At 44.9% G+C, this 25854-nt stretch overlaps 2 pseudogenes; both read right to left on the bottom strand.

Moving 5' to 3' along the window:
* The window catches only part of LOC117723698 (small ribosomal subunit protein uS10-like), a 38304-nt pseudogene extending 13522 nt beyond the window's left edge, over window positions 1–24782 (bottom strand).
* LOC117724088 (small nucleolar RNA SNORA17) lies at window positions 11216–11322 on the bottom strand (annotated as a pseudogene).
* Window positions 24783–25854: the final 1072 nt, after the last annotated feature.

Genomic DNA, 25854 nt, shown 5'->3' with positions numbered 1-25854 from the left:
ACCCTTTCCCCTGCGCAAGCATTCTGCCTTGTTCATGGGACAAGACATGAAGGACAGTAATTTAGCACAAGTAAAGGAGAGAACAATCTATTCTCAAGTTATTATCTTCTTTAAGGCTTATATCTAGTGAGGATTAAACTAGATGAAAAGATAATTTTGTAAAATTCCTATTTTTTGCTCTCCATTCTGCCCAGAGCCACTCTTATATATCTGATCACTCAATTGTGAAAGTAACAGAATGTTAAGGTCACCGTGAGTGATCATCTCAGAGACTACAAACTAGTATCTCCAAACTCTAGGATCTACCTGTCTCCCATCACACACAGCATCACACACAGCATCACACACAGCATCACACACAGTCCCTAGTGGTCCTTTTCTTCCCCACAAACGAGCGCTGCTTCTGGTTACATGTAACATATCCAGCCCAGTCTTTGAGATAAAGTTACAAGCTTAATCACTTGAATACATCAGATGGAATCCTAAGAAAATTGATATTACGGGGACACTGGCCCAGCATACTATCAGTGCTTTATGAATAATTTTACAAGCGTTGCTAAACATCTTGATTGCTTCACTATGCTCCTCTGCGTTTGATTTTCATGAGGTCAAGGAGCCAGTGTCATAAACCAGCATCACAACCATGTGGCCAAGGCTGACACTTATCTCAGATCCACTCTCCCGGCCTCCGGGTCTACAGGACGACCTGAAGGGTCTGAATCCTCAGTCCTGAAGTTCATTTCTACCACAGGATTAACTGTGCTTGACTTATTTAAACATTAGCAATCTGAGATTGGCTCCTGGCCTGGTTCTGTGGGTGACAGGTGTCTATTTGGTCACTCTTCTGAGTCCACCATGATGACATCCTCAGATGTAGGTAAGGGTAGCACACAGGCTATGTGTTTACCTGCATCTCATAGGAGGATATTGACATTTCAACAGTAGGCTCACTCAGAATCTGATACAGAGTTCAGCAGATACGATTTTTAAGAACGTTTTCTGAGTGAAAAAGGGATGCAAGCTTTCACAGAAGAAAATTTAGGAGATATGATAGAATGTGAGGGCCACATTTGGAGCCAATGTTACTCCATATTCAAAGAAAGCCATCACTCAAACTGTTCAGTCCTCTGATGTCTGTATTTTATGTGCAGCTTGATAGGACGTATGACACAGCAACACTCATTTTTGCACTTCCTATGAATGTATGTGACATCTTTTCTTTCAGCCAACAGTCAGCATCATTTAATGGCCAGCACAAGCCCCACCCACCCTACATCACCATTTCTGCCATTGCTCTCAGCAGCAGCAAGATGATAGCTGTGATGTCAGAATCTTGTGATGTCAGCATCTTGTGATGTCAGCATCTTGTGATGTCAGTATCTTGTGATGTCATTATCTTGTGATTTCAACATCATTGTTAGCTCCTCCTTCATTCAAACCTTTAATCCATCCAGTGAGGCTGCATGTGGGGAAACTTAAGGCAGCATAGCAACAAGACCAGTGTTACACAGACTAAGAACATTAGACTGTCTTCAGCTGAATTCTACCAAAAATGACACACTGGTCATCTCTGCGGCCAAATGCACCTGCTCGTCTATGATTATTTATTTACATGGCACTTTGTGACTGTGACTGCTAAGGTTTAAGGACTGCTAAAATGTCAATGGACAATTTCCAAATTGTTCTCTTCCCAGTTTTTCATTTTGCAGACTGGGGCTGAGGGTTAGACAAGCAGACTGCAATCCGTTCATTTGCTTTTCTGACATTTGTCCTTGCACAAATTCTATCACACATTGAAGTAAACCATCTTCAGACAACGGGAGCTCCTCCCTGAGGCCTTGACCAGCTCTCTCTCTCCTTGAGCTTCTCTGGGTGCTCCAAGCTTCCCTCTCTATCACTGCTGGCAGTGCAGGATGTCTTGTGGAACCAGGGTACCATGGTCCCTGACATCAGGATCTTGAAATCTGAGCCTTCCCCAGAACTGTATACAAACACATCTGGAAGCTCTACAGTCTCACTCCAGGGCCTCAGCTCAAGTCAGTGGTGACTTTACTGGAGAGAGCATTCATGGCTCAGTGCACACACAAGGAAGAGAGGATCCACACTGATATGTAAATAGACACCAACTCTGTTCCTTTTCACAGTGCAATGTAGAGGCCTCTTTTTCATCAACAGACTCATTCCACACCTCTTTCCTTCCTTTTGAATTTGCTAGAAAATTCCAAGCACAATGCAGGCTGTGCTGAATCTCATCAGTATCCACATTAACATCCTCTCAAAGGCTGAGGCGACCATCCAAAGTTCTCAGTCCTGGTGGCCTTGCGCTAGACGTGGGCAGGGTCTGTATGCATTTGGTACCTGCTTTGCTTTCCCTTCACCTGGAAGCGGTTGGCACCATCTCAGAGATTATCTCCAGGTTAATTAACCTTTAGGTGAAAATGTAGGATCCCCGCGACACTTCCTTCTGGCTCATTATTCTCAGCCTGAAAAGCAGCGAGGGGCTGCGATAAATGCATTAATTAGAAAATGATTAAATGCACTTGCCTCCATTACCTTGGTGGTTTATCATCTCGGAAAGATGCCTGAAAAGTCACCCTCACCAGGAGGCACAGGACTGGATGAGTAAGCTAATACACTCCTTCCCTACTCCTTCTCCAGAGGCAAGAGGGAGCACTCACCAAGGAGTCTGCCACAAACACAAAATGGAGTGCCCAGAGGCAGCCAGCATGCTTGCTACTTCTAGAAGATACTAGACAGCTATTGCTGCTGCCAGAGCAAAACACACCAACTTTCTCACCCACAGGAGAAGCACTCAGTGTTTGTCAACCGATTCATGATGCTGAGATAAAACTGCTCATGGTGACTGCCATGGGAACTAACTCCTTTTAAGAAGGACCTGTGTCTGTGTCCAGAAGTAACTGAGTACCATTCTATCTCAGTGACTCCTGACATTTCCCTCTCCCTTTTAATCATCCTGGAACATTCAGGAAAACTGAGTTTGGCTTGGGCAGAGCATAACCTACAAGGAGTGGTCCTCTCTTGTTTTCTGGACAAACCCAGGAAGCACCTACAGGGAGTACTCCTCTCCTTTTTTTCTGGACTACCCCAGAGAGCACCTACAGGGAGTGTTCATCTCCCGCTTTCCGGATTACTCCAGGGAGCACGGGCAGAGAGAGCTCTTCTCCTCCTTTCCAGATTACTCCTGGGAGCACCTACAGGGAGTGCTCCTCTCCTGCTTTCTGGACTACTCCAGGAACCCCCAGATGCTTTTCTCTTACTTTCTCTTCAAATGGGACCTAGATTGCTTCAACCACAGATCTCGACACCCTCCTGCTCCTTTGTCACCTATAATCCTCTCTCCCATGTCTAGGAGAACCCACAGGGAGAAGGTTGTCTGTGACCTGACACTTACCCTTTGTATGTTGTTCCCAGGACTCGGAAATGGTGCTCAGCGCATTGGGGGACCAGTGGCTTTCCACAGACGCTACCATGGAAGAATAGTGTGTGATGTCCTCTGAAAGTCATAAGGGGAAAGGTCAGTGGTGCTCCAGCTTTGACACAAAGGTAGAGGTAGTTACAGGTTTCTGATCCAGAATTACCTAAGCCTAGGGTACATAGCAGAGACAGAAGGGCTCAGGAAACCCAAGGTCACTGCGCAGAGAGGGATGATGTCACACAAGACGGTCCTGAGCTCAGCGCCTCTCACTGACTTTTGCCCAACTCTACCAGGCCCCAGCTTATCCAACCTTCTCCCGCTGACTTTTCATCAGTCCTTGTGGGCTACTGAAAAGTATAATTATGTCTCACTACGGACTTACAGAGTCTATGAATCAATGGTTTTGATGTTTTTGGCTTTCTATGAGGGAAAAAATTACCAAGTTTCTAAAAACAGCCCAAGGCAACTGAAAACCTCATTTTCTCAGTCTGCCTCAGTTGCCTTTGGCAGGATAGCTCCTACCTGAACCAAAAGCCTTTACCTTCCAGACACCCCTCTGTCACCTGGAGCAGGGAGAGTCCACACAGAGAAAGTAAAAGCTTGTTTCTCATGAGCATCTGTGAGGAGAACCCTGCTTTGATGCTGATGGTGCTACAACCCTCCTCCATTTCCTGAGTGCTGTACTGCCTGATACAGAAACAGAAGATGACCCGGGACCATTCCACAGCTCAGTCAAAAGCAAAGTTCCTCTGCTCTCTGCTCTCCCCTGAGGCAGCGTCCCTGATGTCCTAAAGTGAAATTGAAGCCCATTTTCTTCACAGAGCCCAGCGCAGCTGTGTTATATTCTGGGCATCCTATGAACAGTAAACAGGCACTTGGAATGCAGTCTTCGCTGATCTTGGGTGGGGGGTTTACTCTTGAAGATTTATAAATGGGGGCCTTCCTTACCCTTGGGGCTTTAGACACAGCCTTGTGTGGGAAAGGGGTCTTTGCAGGTGTAATTGGACAGATTATGATGAGGTCATGCTGGAGCAGTATGAGGCAAACGCACCATAGGAAAGGAGGATGTGCACACAGGTACAGGGAGGAGGGGGATGTGCACACAGGCACAGGGAGGAGGGGGATGTGCACACAGGTACAGGGAGGAGGGGGATGTGCACACAGGTACAGGGAGGAGGGGGATGTGCACACAGGTACAGGGAGGAGGGGGATGTGCACACAGGTACAGGGAGGAGGAGGATGTGCACACAGGTACAGGGAGGAGGGGGATGTGCACACAGGTACAGGGAGGAGGGGGATGTGCACACAGGCACAGGGAGGAGGGGGATGTGCACACAGGCACAGGGAGGAGGAGGAGGATGTGCACACAGGCACAGGGAGAAGGAAATGACCAGGAAGGACTGTCACTCACAAGCAATGCTGGTGATACCCAGCGTGTCAGGGGAAGTTGAAGGGGGTGGGGCTAGAGCAGAGTCACCTTCCCAATCTCAGAAGGTTCTATTTACTCTACTTTTATAATTTTTTTAAAGTGAAAATAGGTTTTTGTTAATTGAAAATAGATTCTGATTATAGTTTTCTCTTCCCCAACTCTTCCTAGGTCTCCCATATTCTTTTTTTTTTTTTCTGAGACAGGGTTTCTCTGTGTAGCCCTGGCTGTCCTGGAGCTCACTCTGTAGACCAGGCTGGCCTTGAACTCAGAAATCCGCCTGCCTCTGCCTCCCAAGTGCTGGGATTAAAGGCATGTGCCACCACTGCCTGGCAATCTCCCATATTCTTAATGACACCAGACTCCAGAAATCAATCTCTGCTCCTGGAAGACAGGAAATAACATTCTGTGTTACTTTGGCAGTCACCTCACCCAGACCTTCAGTCCTTCCTGAGAAGTTCTTAAGTGGGGACTTTTCCTTTCAAAGATGTCCTAGGCACAATGTGTGGTAGACCATTGCCCTTTGACACATAGCCCAGGACAGCCCAGGCAACAAGGATAGGCCTCAGAATGGTAGTTCAGAAGCCTAATGTGGTATTTTGAATGAGAATGGTGCCCCAAAGCTCATGTTTCCACTCTTTGTTCCTTCTAGTGGAACTGTTTGTGAAGGATTAAGAGGTGTGGCTTTGTAAGAGGAAGTATATCACTGGGGATAGGATTTGAGATTTCAAAACCTCACAATTGACCCAGTTTCCCACCCTCTCTCTGCAACCTGCAGATCAGATGTGAGCTCTCAGCTAGCTATTCCTCAAAACTATGCCTGCCTTCCAGTTGCCATGCTCCATCATAAAGATCACAGATGCTCGCTCTAAAACTGTAAGCAAGCCCACAATGAAATACTTTATCTTATTAGGTGCCTTGATTGTGGGGTCAACTCACCACAATACAACAATAAATAAGACACCATAGGAGCCTGGTCCTTACCTCTTCTCCTGCACGTATTTGGTGCAGAGTGTAGAACACAGAGCAAGCTGAGAATGATATGTCTTGGCTCTCTGGTACCATTAATGAATTGCAGTCTCGTTCACACTGACAGCTCAACTGCAGCAGTGGCCAGCTAGAGTTTGCATCTCTGCCATCTCTGTTCAGCAGAGACCTATTAGCTCTAAGCTTTGAAAGAAATCCAATACCTAGGCTAATAGACATGCTTCAGGATCATAGAAGCCTGTCAATCACAGGCTCCTAAACCCAGTTAAAGCAACTATATTGAAAAGGCAAAAGGAAAGAAAAGGTCACCTGGGCTCTTGACCTCAAGCTGCCCCTTAGTACACCTGCCCCTAAGGAGTAGGCTCTAGTAATATGCCTATCTGGGACTTGAGCAACACCAAGGGTGTCCCCCTGACTGTTAGGTTATCGGGTGGTCCCCACCCAAGCTTTCCTTTGTCTTCCCACCACTGCCTCAATAACACCCACTCTTCAACCTCTGCCAGGACCTTCTTTGTTCTCTGGGACCAGTTGATCAGCAATGTGAGACTGTAAGATCAAGCTCTCTATGAATTAGAAGGCTCCAGCATCAGGCTGAAACAGCAACAGAGAGAGAGCTAAACTGAGAAAGAGAAAGGGATGAAGGAGTAAGCAGGGAGAGTGTCCTTGCAGCCCCCTGCCTTCCTAGGTCTGACTTTGGTTTCCTGGCTCAGAGTCAGAACTAAGATGCGCCTGATACTGACCTTCACTTCTCTGGCCTCATCTCAACACTCACGGAGATATCTTTGGAAGACATCCCCATCACGGGACAGACACAGTGTCAACACCACATCCACGTGGCTTCAGAAGTAAAACTATTGCAAAAGAATGTGAGGCTGAATGCATAGGAGACCTGCTGCGGCCTGTGTGTGATCACGAGGATACTCCAAGGAGCTTGCGCTGAGCCCCAATGCTGCCAATCAGGAGCTCAGAGGAACCAACAGAAACAGACTGAGCTTCCCCTCCCCACTGAAGCTACCTCCCCCACCCCCACGCAGCGCTTCCCATCTTTCTCTCCGGATCTTAGCTAGAAGAGCAGAAAGAGCTAGGAGACCTGAAAATGACCTTACTTTCCTTCTCATAGGAGGTGGTGTCACGGCTGTGCTCTCCCAACACCCCCCACCCCGCTCCTTGAAGTGACCTTGACACTGCATGGAGAGCAGGAAAGTCAGTCCCAGTGGAGAGAAACTCTGTGCCGCCAACTCAGTTACAGGAAGCCTTTCTTCCTTCTCCCTGGTATTTACACCTATGAATTCTTAACATTTTAATGACTTTTAAATATGCACAATCATTTCCGAGAGGCAGTCCACACTTTATAATCGCCTCCATCAACGGACCCGTTTGGGGCTCTCGCCCCTGGAAAGGGGCACAAGTGATCTGTAGATGTAATTTGCTCTCCTATCTGCTGCCATTACTGCGGGGCCTCCTGGGCTGCAGAGCTGTCCCAGGCTCCTATGTTCCGGAGCCTCATTCCTGTTATGGCTGGTTTTTAATTATAAGCATTTCAACCAAAATGAATCACTGCTTAAAATTCCAGCCGGGAAGGAATATTTTTTTTTTTCTACTCAGCTAAACTGAATTGAAGCCCATTTAGGTAAGAAACGCAAAGTGTCAGGAGAAATCTGTCTGCTCAGGGCTGCTATCTCTGGTCTGTCCTCAGGAGGGAAAGGAACTGGGGTGGGGGTACTGGGGTTTTCACCAGCACAAACAGCTTGGTTCTTCTCAAATGGTTACAGTCAGAAATTCGCACAGACCACAAAAAAATAAAAAATACGTGTAAGTTTCAGAGCAATAAACACACAAACACACACACACACAGACACACATACACACACACACACCTGACAGATGGGTGCCTCTTCACTCAGAGTACATATTCCCCTTCATCCTTCTCTCTGAATTGCAGTCTCTGAATGTAGTCAAATGCAAATTGACTAGAATATCTTGTGCCTACCTGCCCACCCCTCTCACCTGCGCCAGTCTCTGTCTACACTATTAAATGGCAGTGTCTAGTGAGCATACTCATGACGCTAGAATTTTGAGAAAAAAATGCTTGAAGTCCCAGCTTATTGTGGGGCTCAGGCAGGCACTGACACAGAGGAGCTTGCCTTCTATTGAATAAGTGCCTTTAAGTAGGGTTGAACTCACTGCCATGCTAATGACCAATGCATGGAAACCAGTCTGAGGGAGTCTTTGGTGCCATCCCCCTTCTCCAATCTCTTTAGGAAAGTTTCTATTGCATAGAGAAGTTTGGTGTGTGGCCAAGGCTACATGGCTCTTTCACAGAACCCTGTTCTAAGATCTCGTGCTTTCTCATATTGCACTCCTTAGCTATTTCTGTAGACTCACTGACATGTAGAGCCATGCAGCTGAGTTCACCTTACTGAACTCAGACAATAATAATAATGATGATAACAACAACAACAAAGTATACTCCAGTCAAAGCAGAGAGGATCAGAAAGTCAGGTTCAGAAAGGCCCCCAGACATGAAACTCAGCAAATAAGATGTCTTAAGCATGCAAAGAAATCCCATGTCCTGGTGGATTGGCCCAGTACTGTATCCTGTCACAGTCCACTGCACAGATGTGACAACCCAGTAATAGAACCATCAGTCAGTTTATTGAAACTGGATTCAACTCTACGAATATCAATGACCATTTAATAGACAGCCTTAAAATACCTCATCTATGATGAACTGAACCCTTCATTTCCCAGCCCACAACTCATCTGCGCATGTTGAATACCAAGTCACAGACGCAATGTTTCCCACCGTGCTTTTGTCTGAGAAAAGAAAGAGATACTGTCTCTGTACAATAAAGAACACACTCGAAGATAGATGCAATTTGAAGTTAACACACCAAAGTCATGGTCATGCATGTTTGTCGGGTAGAATGCTTGAGCAGGCACACTCACCTACCTCTGTCTTGGATAAAGCAACAACTTAGTAAGTGATCCTTTCTGATATAATTTCTTCAGTGAAAGGGGACACAAGCAAGTGATGCCTGGGCTTTGGCCATGTTTTCCACTTTGCTGGATTGTGCTGAGGTCCACAAGACACATTGCTATCCAGCAGACCTTAGGCCAAGTAGCTCCAAGCATAGATGCTAACAGTCAGGGTTCACTAGAGGCAAAGAAGGAACTCTGTGAGTGTGAGTGTGTGTGTGTGTGTGTGTGTGTGTGTACACGTGTGTGCGCATGTGTGTGCATGAGTGCATGTGTGCATGCATGTGTATGTGTGTGCATATGTTCATGTGTGTGGGCATGTATATGATATGCATTGTGCATTTCCCCGTGTGGTGTGTGTGTATGTATGTTTCTGTATGTGTGCATTGTGTGTGTGGTGTGTATATGTATGTGTGTTTCTCTGTGCATTGTGCATTCCTCTGTAGTGTGTGTGTGTGTGTGTGTGTGTGTGTGAGAGAGAGAGAGAGAGAGAGAGAGAGAGAGAGAGAGAGAGAGAGAGAGAGAGGCATTAAAGAAAGTTCACTAGATTGGCTTATGTCATAGGACAGGGAAGTAAGATAAAGACCATACTGGGAAGGCTACAACCCAGCATCTGCTCAGTCAGTGAGGCCGTGTGCCTCAACAAGTCCCAGTCTTGTGCTGCAGGTCATTCAGACCCATGAAGAGGAGCTGGAGAGATGGCTCGGTGGATATGAGCACTGACTGCTCTTCCAGAGGACTTGTGTTCAATTCCCAGCACTCACATGGCAGCTTACAATTATCTGTAACTCCAGTTCCAGGGAATCCAACATCACACAGGTAAATGTGCAAGCAAAACACCAATGCATATAAAATAAAAATACATGACTCCTTTATTTTAAAAAATCCGGAGAGTCTCTGATCTTCAGTACATCTTGGGAAACCAAAACAACTAGAGTTAGTAACCTGTGCAACCTGGGCCAGCTCTACCCTGCTGCCCAGGTGAGGTTCAGGGCCTGCTCTCACAGATGTTGCAACTGATGAAAGACAAAACCAGTTCTCCCATTCTCGTGACACAGGGGGCAGCTCTCCCACCTTCCATAGGTGGCAAGGGACAAGAGAGGGGAGGGTGGCATCTCTCCCTGGTCCAGGCCACCACCACAGAGCAGTCAAGAAGAAGGAGTGGCTCTCCTGTGTTTATGCTCTTGGGGCCAGTTCACCTGAAACCATAAGTTCAGAGTCAGCTCTTCTATGCTTCCCAGGTTAGATGCAAGACCTGCTCTTCCATGTCCTGCTGCAGGTTAAGGTCAGGGACCATCTTGTTCTCATGACTCCTGGGCCAGCTCTCCTACCAGGCATACATGGCCAGGGCAAGGGTGAAGGCAGGCATGAGCATTTCTCCCTCACCCATGTCACCACATGGCAGATAAGTGGTGGGACCAGCTCTCCCATGTTCACTTCCTTGGGAATAGTTCACCTGTACCCCCACGACCAGGGTCTGTTCTAATGTGATGTCCAGGTGAGGTGCAGGGCCCGCTCTTCCACCTGAGTGTTGCCAATGGTGAGGGGCAAGTCCAGCTCTTTTGTTCTCATGACTCCAGTGCCAGCCACAGGTGGGGAGGGGGATATCTCTCCCTTTTCCATGCTACCACACAGGACACAAATAGCAGCGGCAGCTCACCCACACTCATAGCCCGGTTCACCCACAACTCCCGCCTGTTCTCCTGAATAGGGGTGGGGATCAGCTCTCCTGCAATGCCCAGATGAGGGGTGGGGACAGTTTTACACAGCTCTCAGATAGCAACATGCCTCCCACCGGTTGGCAGCTCAGATCAGAGACATCTGCCCGGTCTTTGTCGATAACAGACCTCTGCTTCTGTGGACCACATTCTCAAATGTGGTCTGTGGCAGCACAGGCCAGAACCCCACAATGGTCCCAGATAGCATCACTGGCTACTCACACCAGGCTGTTCCTCACTGCCCTTGAGTCTCCGGTTCTGTCTCTCTCTTCTCTGTGACCTTCTGTTTCTCTTTCTCTTCCATTTCTCCACCACATACTTACTACTTTTAGTGGCACATGGGGTCTCTGAGAGTCTGAGGTCATCTCAGGAATGGTCTCAGGAGTGCTTTGCCATGCCCTGCATTATGTAACCAGGCAGGGGGGCATCTTGAACATGGTGTCCCCCACCCAGGCCTGCACAGCATCAGGCTGGTGGTCATTTCAGACTGGCTCCCTGTCCAGGCCCCATGGCATCAGTCCAGTGGTCATCTCTGACTCAGTCCTTGCCACCCCCCTCCCCACTGCCCAAGTAGCTCCATGTGAGCCCCTAAACAGCCCCAAGCAGGGTTCTCCTATCTCCAGTTCACTTCCTGCCCTGGTGGTTGCCACAGGCTCACTTATTCCAGGGAGTGTTAGGCTACAGATCAAAACACTGAGTGTAGCCTCTCTTCTTTCTCCTGCCTATTGCCACACATGTGACACAGCGGCCACATCTGCAATGGCTCCAGGGGCAGGGAACCTTGGGGAGTTCTTTAATCCAAGAGTCTAGGCATCAATCACACGACAGACTCTGGTTCAATGTTTCAGTCATGTCTAACCCTGTGAAGGTTAACCATAGCTCTAAACGTAGAGAGGCAGGGTCATGCTGCAGACTGATGCTTGGTATCTTCATGCCATGGCTTCAGTACTTGTCCTTCTGAGTCTCAGGCTGGAAGGAGGGAGAGCACGTTCAGTGGGAAAGAGTACTTGTTGCTTTTGCAGAGGATTGGGGTCTAATTACCAAGCATTCACACAGTGGCTCACAACCACCGGAAACACCAATCCCAGGGGATCTGACACCTTGCTGACCTCCATAGACACAGCACACACGGTACACATAAAAACAGGCAAACACTCATACATGTAAAAAACAATCTTTAAATCCAAGGCTGAAATGTAACTTCTCTTTTGATGGGATTATGGAGCTGGGTTAATAAGAGGAGACAGTAGACCATGGGCGCTCTGTCCTTATAACTGGATCAATGTTGCTATAAATCAAGCGTTGGGTTAGGGTCTCCTGTTCACCCAACACCATGCAGCTCTCTTTCTCTCTCCCTGCTGCTGTCCACTATGTGCTGACTCCACAAGAAATCCCTCTTCAGACAGCTGCTCCAGTCTAGGTTTCCGTCTTTAACAACAGTGATGATGACCTGTGTTTCTACTCAGTGTAACTGCCCAGTCTGTGACATCTTGTAATATCCACCACTGAATGAGGCAAGTCCCTACTGAGAATCGCATCTGTGCATAACAGTAATTGGTGTTGAGTAGGTCCAGAATCCCAGAGAGAAGAGTACAGAAGCAATCCACTTCCCATTACTGTTGAGGTATATGCGAATGAGATACTGGATGAAGCTGCCGAGATGGCTCAGCAATTAAGAGCACTGGCTATTTTTGTGGAGGACCCCTGTTTGATCATAGCCACCCATAACTCCAGTCCCAGAGAATCTAATACCTTCTTCTGACTCCAACCATGGTATGTGGTGCACAGACATATATGCAGGCCAAACACTCAATACATAAAATAAATAAATACATGTAAAACATAGAAAACAGATGCTGGAGACTGACATTTCTCAGGCATCTTAGAAAAATGGGAGAGAGGATGCAGTGGTGAACAAATATCCTGAAGGAAAAGAGAGCCGGAACCAGAAGCAGTGTTCTGCAGATGGCTGAACACTCATAGGGCTGCTGCCCCTCCAGCCCTAGCAACAGCTCGTTCATTCTTCATCCTCTTCCTGTAGGACTGTCCTCTGTGAAAATGGTGAGTGAACTGCATCCACAGATCAGAACCTGGTACCTGATGATGACTGAGAAGCTCTAGCTATTTGGTCACCTTTGAAACACACACACACACTCACTCACATGCATACATTCATACATAAACTCACACATATACACACACATACACACACACTCACATACACACATTCACACATACACTCACACACACATATACACACATTCACACACTCACACACACATACACACACATATACACACATTCACACATACACTCACACACATACACACACATGCACACACATACACACATTCACATATACACTCACACACATGTATACACATTCACATATACTCACACACACATACACACATTCACACATACACTCACACACATATATACACCCATACACACATTTACACATATACTCACATACAGACATACATTCACACACATATATACACACATACATTCACACCCAATCACATATACACATTCACACACACATACATTCACACACACATACATTCACACACACATACTCACATATACACATTCATACACTTCCTTCACCCAGAACTATCTTCCCAGGCACCCTTATGTTGTAGGACAAACCAGTACAGATTATGTTATGTACAGGTTAGATACTGTGCAGGTTAATTCTGTACAGTTTCTATACTGTAAAGGTTATATACTGTGTAGGTTATATACTGTACATATTAGACACAGTACAGGTTAGATACTGTACAAGTTATATACTGTGTAGGTTATATACTGTGTAGGTTATATACTGTGCAGGTTGGCTGGAGAGATGGCTCAGTGGTTAAGAGCATTGACTGCTCTTCCAGAAGTCCTGATTTGAATTCCCAGCAATGGCATGGTGGTTCACAACCATCTGTAAGGAGATCTGATGCCCTCTTCTGGTGTGTCTGAAGACAATTACAGTGTGCACATATACATAAAATAAATAAATATTCTGTAAAGGTTATATACTGTGTAGGTTCTATACTGTACAGGCTCTGGCCAGTTTTTAACGTGGGCTGTCTTTCTGTTGTTGAGTTTTGGGTTTCTTCATATATTTGGGGCTCTAGGTCATTGACTAATGTGAGAATTATAAATAATTTTATTTTATTTACTGTCTTTCTCTTCTCCATAATGTCACCTGAGGCATGGCTTTCTCTTTTAAGAAAGTCTTAGCCATCTCATTTTCTATTGTCACTCATATTCCATGTTTGGGATTCTGATGTTAAATCCTTTGTCTGTCTTGAAGATTGACAATTGGCATCAATGTTTTCTTCTAAGGCCATTTGTACTTTTAGGTTTCCTGCTATTGGCCCATTTTTATTAAGTTATCATGCATGATCTGGGGTGAAGTCCAGTTTCTTCTTCTTCTTCTTCTTCTTCTTCTTCTTCTTCTTCTTCTTCTTCTTCTTCTTCTTCTTCTTCTTCTTCTTCTTCTCCTCCTCCTCCTCCTTCTTCTTTCTTTCCTTCTTCATCTCCTCCTTCTTCTTTTTCTCTTCCTCCTCCTCCTTCTCCTTCTTCTTTTGTACATAGTCCTAACAACACCATTGGCAATACAACCCTTTCTCTGAGTATTCTGAGTCTTCTCACTTTAAGACATCTCATTTTAATATATGGATTTGCTTGAGACTGTCAGTCTGATTCTATTGATCCATATGCCAGCTCTTCATGGTTTTCATAAATTTGGTTAACAGATTTTTTAAAAGTTTTGCCTTTACACAATAAATGGAATGATTTTACGGCTTTACCATAAATCTCACCAGGATTGTTGTCAAAAACACACAGGTTGATGAACGAGTTGATCTGTGTTTCTCAAGACAACTTCAAAGAAAAGGAATCACTGGATTCCAGAAAATATCTAATTTCCTGCCTGTGGGAGCTGTTGTCAAATGTCTTTCCACACACAATCCTCTGGTGTTTCTTCTCCTGACTTGGAAGCCTGCCTGGTATCTGCACATTTTTTATGCAATTAGATTCCAAGAATATATATATATATATATATATATATATATATATATATATATAAAAAAAAAAAAAAAAAAGATTATCTAAAAATCACCTGTGTTGTCCTTAGCAGCTTTAAAATTACTCACAAGTTGTGAAATACCCCTTTTTTCCTCAATCTGTCTAAAAATATAAAAGTCAGATTCTTTGAAATGGCCAGAAGACTCTGATCCCGATGACCCACCAGTGAGCTACGGACTGCATGCGCCTCCTGGCTGGTAGCTCCATCAAGCACTCCTTATGATGGCAACATTTCTCAGTTTTTAACCTTAAGAATAAACACTGTGCGGTATTACATAATGGTGGATCTACTCTGAATAAAACTGTCCATTTCCAAATGGAATGAGGCTGCTAAGCCAGCCCTCTCGAGTTCCACTGGCTATGAACTACTACATTGCACCGAGGATAAGAGGGAAAATCCTTTATCTGGCACGAGGGACAGCCCTTTTCTGCATTCCTGAGAAGAAACGATTCTGGAAGCTCTCCGCCTTGGGTAACACATCATTGAATTGCATGGTCTGTAGAGTGTTATTGAGCTGGAGACAGCTCCCCTTGCCAGCAAACCACACTGCGAAAGAAAAGAAGGCGTGGTTGCAGCATAGGATAAACTCCCTTGAGCCTTGAGGGTCTCTGAGTCTGAAACGTGGGCTGCAGCTCGGAGCTCCAGCAGGGCCCCTCGCTAACAAAAGAACTTTAAATGTTTCTCTTTTAGCACCAAAGCAGAATTATAAAAAGTACCAAGAAACAAGACACATAACTGACCCCCTGATAATCTCAGAAGAAACCAGAGTTGGGCTGAGTTGAGCGTAGGTACTGGAATTCTGATGTGCTTCCCGTATTTCCCATCCGACCCCAGTGTAGACATCACCAATCTGCAAACATGTGTCTATTTATCGAACCAGCATTCAGTGATTTCTGCTTTTCATACTGCAATCCACGAAACCACCACTTTCTGAGTAGTCACAAAAACAGTCCGTTTAGCCATGCTTCTGCCTACTACTGCCCCCTGCAGGTTACAGAAGAAAGGCTATTTGCTTTCCTTGTTTTTCTCATAGCTTTCTCCAAGTAGGAATGAGGAGCAGGGTGGGGGGTGGAAGAATTGGTCTGAGCTGAGCGTGGGTACTGGAATTCTGATGTGCTTCCCATATCTCCTATCCGACCCCAGTGTAGACATCACCAATCTGCAAACATGTGTCTATCGAAGCAGCATTCAGTGGTTTCTGCTTTTCATCAGATTTTTCCTTGGAGGGGGGTGTTAAGGGGGAGGGAGGGAGAGAGAGACTGATTTGCAGAGGGAAGTAGAACAGGATTTGGGGGACATTTTTCTTCAGAAAGACTGGATTCCCATCTTCTCCTCAGACAGACATCTTTGCCAAGAGACATTGAATCTAGATAAGTCATCAGCACCTGAGACATTTACAGGGGACAAGATCAGAGATTTTCCCACACTTTCATACTAGTATAGATCAAGAGAACACAGGAGAAAATAAGAGAGAAAATGTAAAAGACTCTATAACTGAACAAGATAAAGAAAATACACAAGACTGACAGAGAAGTCTTTGGTAAACGAATAAAAAGAACTATAGTCAAGCTTCATATTCATGCTGCACAAAGTTTGAAAAGAACAACCCATCCTACAGACAGTGGTCCAAGAAGAGGCAGACTGTAGGCAGTAGATGGACCTGACCCAGGTCTCTTGAATCCTGTTTGTTCACTGGCTGGGGTATAAAAGACAAAAGCACAAGGGATAATGTATGCAAAGAAGTAGACAGAGAAGGTAGTTAGCAAATTTCAGAGTAGAGGTAACGTCTACAAGTCACAAAAGGAGACATGCTGTAAGGAATCTTTCTGAGAGAGAGAAGCCTTTTCAGAGAAAAGGCTTGGTTGGGATTGAGGAGCAGAGCACGTTTGTTTATCAGGTTAACAACACGAGCTCCAAGGAAAAGGCATATTCATAACAGGTCAGTTCGCAACCCAGAAGTCAAAAGTTCAAAGGAAACAGAGAACTCAGAAGATAGTAGCAAAACCTTCCAACCTGTCATCTTCAGAGGAATTTACATGGAGGGGACGGATGCAGGCATGCCCTGACAGATGAGAATGGAAACCCAACACAAGACAAACTCTAGCATGAGTGGCTGCCTCATCCAACACAGGGGCTACGGAGAATGCAAGTCCCATAGTCTTCGCAACTATCACTGTAAGTTCAGGAGATAAGGCATTGTCTTGTGAAATCCATAGGTGCCTGCACTCACGTGTGTACTCACACACACACACACATATAAACATACACATACACACATATAAACATATACACACACATACATACACACATACACACACACACATACAAACATACACATACACACATACAAACATATACACACACATACATACACACATACACACACATACAAACATATACACATACACACATACACACACATACAAACATACACACATGCACACATAAACACACACATACACACATAAACACACACAAATACACATACACACATGTAATTAAAACTTATAAAATAAATAAAATATGACATGTTGGGTTAAAATATTCTGCTCACATGCCTTTCTACCCTCTTTGGCAGTGACTGACCACAGATAATTTAGAAGGGGGACATAAAAATTAATGGGAAGATTTTCATGACTATCCAATTAGAGATCACCAGCTACTTCTAGCATTGTTGTTAGCGCCCCTCGTTCAGAAAGCACGGTGATTAGTTTTCCTTGGAGAAACACTGGAACAGAATAGCTTTTAGTAGCCATTAATCCCCGTGACCTTATTCACTCCTCTCTTCAAAAAAGGGCACACAGCAGAAACAGATTCCAAATGAGAGTCTGTCTAATGAGCGGCAGCAGACGGGCAATCTCAAATCAGGATCCCGGAGCCTGTCATCAGCCGCTGGTCCCCAGATAAGACAGTGTGGAGCCTAAACAAACATGTGTATTTCCTGGTACATAACCCTCTCCTACCTACAGTTGCTTACTAACCGCCATGTTCCCAGTCCCATGAGCACCAGACAGGGACTTCTGGAGAATAATGAGCTGATCCCACCCTTTCAGGCCCAGGGGCTTCAGGCAGGGATGATCTTTACCTCTCTGGAGGACACTGACAGTGTGTGCAGAGATATTTTTTTTAATACTGCCTGAGGAGAGCAGAGGAATGTTATTAGTGTGTAGCCCATGAAGGCTGGGGCTACAGCTACCCCGCCATACACAGGCGAGCCTGAAGATAATTGCCTGGGCCAGCGTGTCAACTCAGCGGAGATTGAGAACCCTTGATTAATGAGCAAATCAGGTCTACCCAGGCTAACCCTGAGGCAGGAATTACTTTCCACCCCAGGCCTGGAGTCTGTCTTCTTTCTTGGGTATATAGGATTGCAATTCAAAATGGTGCAGCAAAAGTAATTCAGCCGTAATTACAGTGATGCGGGAGGAAGACACGGGACAGATGACCTGAGGAGAGAAAAGAAAGTCAGCAGAGTGGACCAGCCAACTTTGGGATGAGAATGCAGAAGATGGTTTTGTCTCAGTTCTATGGCACTTGGTGGGAGCCGGTTACTCCCTGGCTAACTTCTGTGGAGACAGAATCTAGTTAGCAAGGACATCCACAAAATAAAGGGTATTCTGCCATCCCAGACAAGAGTGTGCACAGAAAAGGGGTTAGAATTCATTTTTTTATTTTTTATTTATTCTTTGAGAATTTCATTCATGTATACAAAGCCTTTTGATCCTATGCAGCCCTTCTTCCCCAGCTCCTCCTGGGTCATCTTCCATGTCTTTTTATTTACTGTTTACTACGTTTGTTATTTCAAAGTGTCATACATGTAAGCAGTGTGTTCTGGTTCTCTTTGCCTATCTGCTCTTATCCCTGCCCCCATCCCTAACAACCAATCTCTCTCCGAGATTTATGATTTCCGTTCTGTTTGTGCCACATTTAGTTTTAACCAGAGCCACCTGTGTGACCACTGGATCAGAACTCTCAGTGGGAGCCTGGTGGGGGTCACCAGTGATCTGTGTATGTTTTAAAACATGTAGCAAAAAAAAAAAAAAAAAAAAATCAGAAAAGCAGAAGGTTTTTTTTTTTTTTTTTTTTTTTAAATGAATATATTCCAGTGACCAGGGAAACAACCCAATGCCCATCAGTTTATACGCAATTTATCAAAATAAGCTACATCCCTATATTGAAGTGTGTGTGTGTGTGTGTACCTGGGCAAAGTGTGCTATAAGTAAATAAAGTGTATTTGCATGCAATAGTATGGTCAAACCTTGAAAATATACTGAATGAGAGAGAAATATATATACTATGTGATATATATGTATATGTATATGTATATGTATATATATATGCCTCAAATTGCATTTTACTACATGAGATGTCTAGAATAAACTGATATGCAGCAACAGAAAGACTGGCCATTGCCAGGGCCACCAGGGGTGAGTGCATTTAAGGAGAAAATTTCTGCAGCCAGCAAAAGCCTGCACAAGAGTATGACTGTGTCAGAAATTCACTAAACGTTGTACTTTAAGATGGTCGTGATGGTGACATTTTCACTACATAAATTTTATCTCAGACACAGAAATATTTGGGGAGCCCTCACCTGGGCTGACAATGATCAGTTAGTTCTATTAAATGGAATAGAAGGGAAGTGGCCTCCTTCTTACTTATTTATATTAGCCTGTTAGGGGCTCCAGTGTCCTCTTCACCCAGCCTGAAGGTTGATTTTATTAAGGCACAATGAGAGTTCACTGTGTCACCCTGTTCCTCTGTCCTTTCCAGTGTCCCTTGTGTCCCCATATATTGTATCCCCTGGACACTGTCATGTCCTGGTACACTTTCTATCACTCGATGCCAGGCCTCTCCTTCCCTCTTTGTAGAGCTGCGATGTTTGGTATGAGCCCACATCTTCCTGCAATATCCAGTAAATGCGCAGCACAGAGAGTTCCTCTGAATGTCAAAGGAGATTGCCGTGGAAACCGAGACACTGAGAACCGCCTGAGGTGCAGCGGGCTGAAAGGTGCCGCAAGAAAATGAAAAATATTCCATTACCTGTACGGCTTAAGAGAGTGACAGCCACATATTCATACTCTCAGCTCTTAATGCAGGGTGTCTAGACACAGATAATACCTTGATCCATGTGCTGTGTTTATCCTTGTGTGCAGCATATATTTATGGTGTCACGTGATAGACACATCACAACTAACGGCAACCATCCTCAGAAAAAGGTGATAAATGAAAGGCCAAAAAACCTCTGGCAGTAACGGAAGCCATTCTACCTTCTGCTCTTGCAAACGAAATGCTGGATGATGTTGTTGTTGATTTATTAACGGACAGATCACTGTAAGACATGTGCTTCATTCATTTGTCTTCTATTTATGTAAGTCTGACTCTCCATTCTCACAACACTGTCTAGGGTGTGTTAGAGTACCAGCAACCTTCACAGCGCAAGTCCCCACAAACCATAAGAGAGAAAAGACGGCAAACATCTTTTCTTCTCCTGGGGGGTCGAAGGGTATGAGTTTCAGACAGATTTCTCTATGAACTGTGTGAAATTCTCCATTGCATTCGATCTTTTATCTTCTGATTTCTAACAAGTGTCGTGGTGTTGCTTATTTGGGCTTTGCTGATTCATTTGTTTGCTTTTGTGCGTGTACATAATGTGTGACCATTGGCGTGCAGTGTGTAGCACAGACAAGCGATGGAGGTAGTGTGTACTGGTTACTTTTTTGTTGCTGTGATAAGACACCATGACCAAGACAACTTACAGAAGGAAGAGTTTTGGAAGCTTACATTTCCATAGATAAAGTCCACCATCGTAAGGGAGGCTGGGTAGTAAATGGCCAGAACAGGAAGCTAAGAGATCACATCTCCATCCACACTAAGGACACAGAGAAAGAACTGAAAGTGGATCAAGAAGAGGCTATAGACTCCGAAAGCCTGCACTCAGGGACATACCTCCTCCAGCAAAGCTCTCCCTCTGTGGTGGGTGAATGAGAATAGCCCCCATAGGCTCATGTGTCCGAGCATCTGATCCTTAGTTGGCAATGCTGTTTGGGGGAGTTTAGGTGGTATAGCCTTACTGAAGGAAGCACATCACCAGAGGCAGGCTTTGAGCATTTAAAGACTCCCATTTGCAATTTGCTTTCGGGTTTCATCCTTGCTGTTCAAGATGTGAGCCATCACTTCCTCAACCTGCTGCCCTGCCTCCCTGCTGTAACTGTGATGGACTCCTCTCCCTGTGCAACTGTGAGCCCAAATAAATCATCTTTCTCTAAGTTGCTTTGGTAATGGTATTTTATCAAGGTAACAGAAAAGCAACCAATACAACCTGTCAAAGGTTCCATAGTCTTCCTCAAATCAGCTACCGACCAGGAACCAACTGTTCAGATATAGGAGCCGATGCGGGACTTTTCCCATTCAAACCATGACGCAGCGTTCATCAGCTCTGATCATCCAGTGTCTGCAGCCTTTTGTCTGTCATAAAGAGTTAGTTGGGTTCAGAGTCTGAATGGAATTTTTGTTCACAGGAAATGAATCACACGCTAATAATTCAGGGTTATTTTCCCAAGAGTAGATTTAATGTATCAAAATTATAGTTAAACATTATGGTGTCAATAGTACATTGTGCCTTTCTACTTTCTATGATTAAGGATTTAGAGTTAAGTGCTAAAATTTTAAAGGTTCAACCCCTGGCTACCACACTGCCTGTGGCAGGGCCATGCCATGGTAGGTTGGGCTCCAGAGAAACTGTGAGGAATAGGGGTTATCATCCAGCTGGGGTCTACAGTTCTGAACAGCTCCCTGCAGATAGAATTCCTCAAGGCACTGGGGCTGCAGACACAAGCAGTCTCCCTTAGAGGCACAGAGTTGGCGCCTTGCTTTCCAGGAGGTAAATGGAAGGGATTATGCAAATATCTAAGTTTTCTCTCCACTTAAGGCTCCATGATTCCAAGACTACACAAGCATTTTCTATATTACTTCAGAAACTACCATGTTCTACAGCACACTCGAAAAATATCCACTGAGTGGATTTCATCACTTAGAAACATTGTCAGGAGCTTGGGAGACGGATGACTCAGTAGTTAATAGAGTTTATAGGGCAAGTATAAGAACCTGAGTTCAAATCCCCAGAATACATATGAAATGACCTGCATGGTCCAAACTCATCTATAACCCCAGCATTGTAAAGCATGAAGAGGAACACTGGGTGTCAAAAACCAACAGCTTAGTCAGAGGCTCAATGGCAGACCCTGTCTCAGGACAAGACAAAGTGATAGTCCAGGATAAAGATACTTGAGTCCCTCCTTCAGCCTCTGTGTGTGCCCAGATTTAAGTGCATCCATTCACACAGATAAGTGTACTTACAAGAAAACACAGCATGATAAATAACTTAATTAAAATAACCATGAGCATTGATATTTGAGAAACTTCTAGTCCTTGGAAGTAGGCTGTTGGTGTTTCTACACAAGAAGAGAGCAATCTGTATATACATGCTAGTGGTTGATTTTGTGTTTCTTTGACCAATTACCTGACTGAATTGAAAGGATGACCAGTCTATTTTGGCTTGTGGTTTCAGAAAGATTTAGCCTATCATCCTGAGAAATGCATGGTCAGAGGCGCAGCCTCTTTGGTGGTAGTGGAGTGTGATGAGGAGGCTTCTCACAATCTGATGGTTCAGGAAGCAAAGAATTTCCAGAAGCAGGGTCTGGGTCACTTTCTGAGGTGTATCCATAGTGAACTACTTCTTTGGGGTTGCCTAGTTTCCTAAAGATTCCACACTCTCCCCTAAAACAAAAACAAAAAACAAAACAAACAAAGAAGCTTCATATGACCAGCATAGAATAGCAAAGAGTGTCTGTTCCCATTCAGTGGAGATGAATTGGGGAGTGGGTAGCAAAACTGGAACCAAAATAACCTTCATAAGCTTATTGTGTTCTGTAGCTTCATGGCTCAGCACCAGTGTGGTTGAACGGCATCATGCATCTTGTGGCCTGTCATTTGCATAGCATTTGGCTTGTTTCTTGGGCTATGTCCATACAACATCTGCATCTTCTTTTAACATCACTACAACTTAAGCTATATCCTCATGCACTTCAAGCACAGCCATCAGGGGCTTTCAGCACGGGACATGGCCCTTTGCCTGTTTCCTGGTCTCATAGCCTTTTTTCTGGAATCTTGGTGAATACCTTCATGGTTCTATCACTGCTGCTTTCCTGGTAGTCATCTTCTCACTACTTACATTTGCATTGCTGTAACAAAATACATGACAGAGGCAAAGTAAGAGAGGAGGAATAGATCCACCCACAGCTGTGGGCTGTGGGGGTTTTGGGTGGCAGAATCTGAGGTTTTGACTGAACAGAGAGCAGAAAGTGCACCAGAAAGAGGGATTGAGTCACTTCAAAAACCCAACAAAAATGACCTACATCAGTCAGCTTGGTTTCACCAACTCATAAAACAGTGCTATAATATGGGGATCAAGAACTCAAAACATGATCATTTAGGCAACATTTTAGATTCAAACCTAATAGACATTCTCCCCAGAACACGGCCTGCATTAAATATGAGATTTTGATCAAACTTTTAATCTGCTTAGAGATAAAAATAATTATTCATATATAATAAAGCATGATGTGTATATTTATATAGAGGGTGGGAAAAACAGTGAAGAAGGGAAGGAGAGAGGAAAGGAAAAAAGGAGGGAGGGGGTAGAAAGGAAGAAAGATATCAAGGTATTGGAGAGGGATCAAGGTATTGGTGGCAGCGTGGGGAGATCTGCATGGTAGCCAAGGCTCAGATGTGAGACTGAGCGGGATATGGAACTAAAGGCAGTTCAGGATGACCAGGGGGTGCAGAGGCAGATGAGCTAAGGGCCAGCTCAACAAGGGTCATAGAAGCTTGCCTGCAGAGTTTTGATGTGATTATTAAGTGTTTTAGCTATTCAGCAGCAGAGAGTTCAAAGCACTATTGCTATGTCAAATCTGACAAATACCTGGGTAGGATTCTTTATCCTCAGTACCCCTAGTCTTTCTCCTTAGATCCTTTGTTGTGGTTTCCTCATGAATCAGTCCCCTTAGGCTCATGTCCTTGAACAGTTAGTCCCCATGTGGCACCAGCATTTTGAGAGTTTGCAGATCCCTTAGATGATGGGGGACCTAGCCAAAGGGATTGGGTCATGGAAGGTGGGATGACTTATAGCTCAGTTCATGCCAGTGCTCTCTGCTCTTTGGCCACTTAATGCTTTGTTACCTTAACTACAAGGTCATCCTGCTCTCATGCTGTTCCCACCTCACTGAATCTTCTAAACTCTGCACCAGAATAAACCCTTCCCCACATAAGGAATGTCTGTCAGCCCTTCTGTCACACAAAAGTCCCCAATGTGACTTTCAGTACTTAGATGAGGCCCACTCACAGTGTGGTGGGAAATGTGCTTTGCTCAGCTTCTTATTTGATTTGTGTTAATGTGCTTTGACTTGACAAATCGAAATGGCCTACAGCCATGCCCTATGGACGCAGCAAGGGATGCTGTGTGGTACTGACTGATGTCACTTAGGTAACTAATCTCTTCCTCTCTGGTGAAGTGTATGTTTGCAGCTAGCAACAATTACTCTAGTGTCCGATGATTCCAAAACTTTATTTCTATCCAGCAGAACCACTGTGCCCTGTGTAAGTATCTTCCCCTTCCTTCATGTCTTCCTCCTTTCCAGTCACCACGGTGCCCACGCACTGTGTGTACACATGCTGAGCCTTTCCAGATTCCACACACAAGATTATGCAACATCTGCTTCTCTAACTGGCATATCTCACTTATCATAATATTCCCCAAGTTCTTCTATGGCATTCTAAATAATGGAATTCTTTTTTTTTTTTTTTTTTTTTAAATATCGGGCAGGACTTTTAGTGTTGGATAGTCGAAAGTGTACTGGGTTTCTTCAGCTACTCTTCTCTCATAAAAATTAGAGGGAGGGGTGCTGGGCATGCCTCAACATGCACCATGCACAGACACTCTGAGTCTCAGTCGTGTCTCCCAGAAACCAGGAAAATTCTTATCCAAGCAGCTCAGCATCACAGGCTTCTAATCACTGGCTCTGAGTCCTCACCTGGGCTCCCACACTGCCTCTCTTCGTTGTCCTCCGCAATCAAATTCATCTTCTTGGCCATTTCCTAATCTATAAAGTAGTCATGGAAACAGAAGATCACAGAGTGGTGTGAGGAGGAGGAACTGGGCTTTAAAAGAAAAGTGCTTAACGGGCAAAGCCGGGAACGTGGGAATGGCCCGACAATGATCAGTAAAAAGGAATCAAGGCAGTTTCATGTCACTGTCTGTCAGGTGTACCATAAAGAAAATGTACTTGGATGAGGACTGTGACAATTCCTGAGCAATAAAGACACACTTCACAGAAAGAAAACCACTATGGTGATGGCCAGGTCTGTGGGAATTCTAAGGCAAGCAGGGACATAGGAAGAGCTCCAGGGAGAGCTTGGTACTAGGGTACTTGCTGATTTCACTGAACTACGTGACAAACAACACAATCAAGGGGGTGGGGATTTAGCCAAGAATGAGTACTGGTGTTGACAGCTGTCTCCCAGCACGACTGCAGCCTTAAGGCAGAGGAGGTGACTGAATATCTCATCTACAGGGGCAATTACAATTGCTACCCCATGCGGGAGGGAGGCACGACCCTCCCTTGCAGAGATGGTTTTAATCTAACTGGTGTTAAGATTGTAGTATGTAGAGCACTCTTATCAGACTAATCCTCTTCAGTAGGCACAAAACACTACAAAAATGCTGCTTAAATGTATTTAAACATGTCAAAAGAATAAAATAGTCATAATCAGATAAAGGGAGGGAACCAGGTGGGAGAGGAGCTGGGCAAGGGAATGAAAGGGTTGGTTCAAGAAACACAAGAGAGAGGGTCAGAGGGTCAGGAGAAGGAATGGAAATCTGCAACCGATGGGGTGAAGGTGAGGGTTGAGAGTTGGGAGAGAATGGAAGTTTGTGGGCATCTCTAGGATGTGCCAGAGACCTGAGGTGGGGAAGGCTCTGAGGGGTTTATAGGGGTGACTTTACCTGAGACTCATAGCAGTGGGGATAAGAAACCTGAAGTGGCCACCTCCTGCAGGATCCATAAGGTTACCAACCTACCACAAAACTTTTGACCTAAAATTTGTCCTGTCTACAAGAAATGCAGACACAAAGATGGAGCAGAGACTGAGGGAATGGCCAACCAAT

Source organism: Arvicanthis niloticus, chromosome 19 (genome assembly GCF_011762505.2).
Source record: "Arvicanthis niloticus isolate mArvNil1 chromosome 19, mArvNil1.pat.X, whole genome shotgun sequence".
In the NCBI taxonomy this organism is placed as follows: Eukaryota; Metazoa; Chordata; class Mammalia; order Rodentia; family Muridae; genus Arvicanthis; species Arvicanthis niloticus.
Note: the sequence above shows the minus strand (reverse complement) of the source record. Positions and strands in the feature narration are given on the sequence as shown.